This window comes from Mastomys coucha, unplaced genomic scaffold (genome assembly GCF_008632895.1).
Source record: "Mastomys coucha isolate ucsf_1 unplaced genomic scaffold, UCSF_Mcou_1 pScaffold15, whole genome shotgun sequence".
Lineage (NCBI taxonomy): Eukaryota > Metazoa > Chordata > Mammalia > Rodentia > Muridae > Mastomys > Mastomys coucha.
The window spans coordinates 75,042,836-75,043,999 of NW_022196897.1; positions in this window are offsets into that span (position 1 = coordinate 75,042,836).

Sequence of the window (1,164 nt, forward strand, 5' to 3'; positions counted from 1 at the left end):
CTCCTTGTAGAAACTTCAGAAGCAGCAGAAAAGCTGCAGGACAATAGAGTTCTCTTTATCTAGAAAACCTACCCTAGGTGAGCCAGCTCTGTCAGTAAAACAGGAACTGAGGGGGAAGGGTACATTCCACTTTGGTGTTTGTTTAAAGTATCTCATAGATTGGAAATGAAAATTGTGACATAACTGATAAAATTTATGGTGAAGATTTTTGATATATGAACAATATTCTTATAAATATTCTTTAGAGTAAAATGATATGATTAAGGATGGGGCATCTATTCGTGTTGGAAATTAGACCTACTCCACAGCAGGGAATATGAGTGTAGTACTGTGAGTCAGGATAAAAATGTTTAAATAATAAACATGTGTGGAGTCGCCATACATGGTCCTGAATAAGGGCCAACTTCAATTGTTTTGTTAAATACATGTGATAAGTATGTCAAGTATCTTCTAAACTTTGTCATCAACCTTGTTCATGAAGGAAAATGTCCTTTTATAATGGGTAGCAGTTACAACAGGGAATCAGTATGAAGTAGATGAATCTTGTTATGACATGGAAGCCAAGTGTTCAGAAAAGATTCATAAACATGAAAACTTTTATGAGACTCAAGGAACTGAAAGACCCCCAGAGCTGAAGAGACCCTCACTTAAGTCTCAGGATGATACAACCACCCAAGAACTCAAGAGAGATCGATCTTGCTGCAATCACATGAAGTTTATTCGGGATAAGCCAGATCTGGGGTCAAACACGTAGCCTTGCAAGCCAGAGGGGTTTGACCCCGAACACAAGAAGTGAGGAGTATTTAAAGGGAAAAACCACAAACTAGGGGGAGTCAGAGGGTTACCAAGGAAACAAAACATAAAAACAGTGGAAAATTCCAAAGGGACCCAACCCTTGGTTGAGTCAGGGTCATAAGTAAAATCTCCTGCACACTCGTCATTCACAAGAATGTGGTCTGGTCAATGCTTTCAATTTGTGACTGACCATTCCCTAGAACCACCCAGATGGCTCATATCCCGCTTTTTGTTCTTGGATCTAACTAAGGGGGCCTTTGTGGCCAGCAGGTTCCTGAAACTGACTAGTTTACATTCCTGTCTCATTACAGAGGTTTTCCATGTCCTTTTAGGTAAAGGTTATACATTATATATTCTTACCAATACATT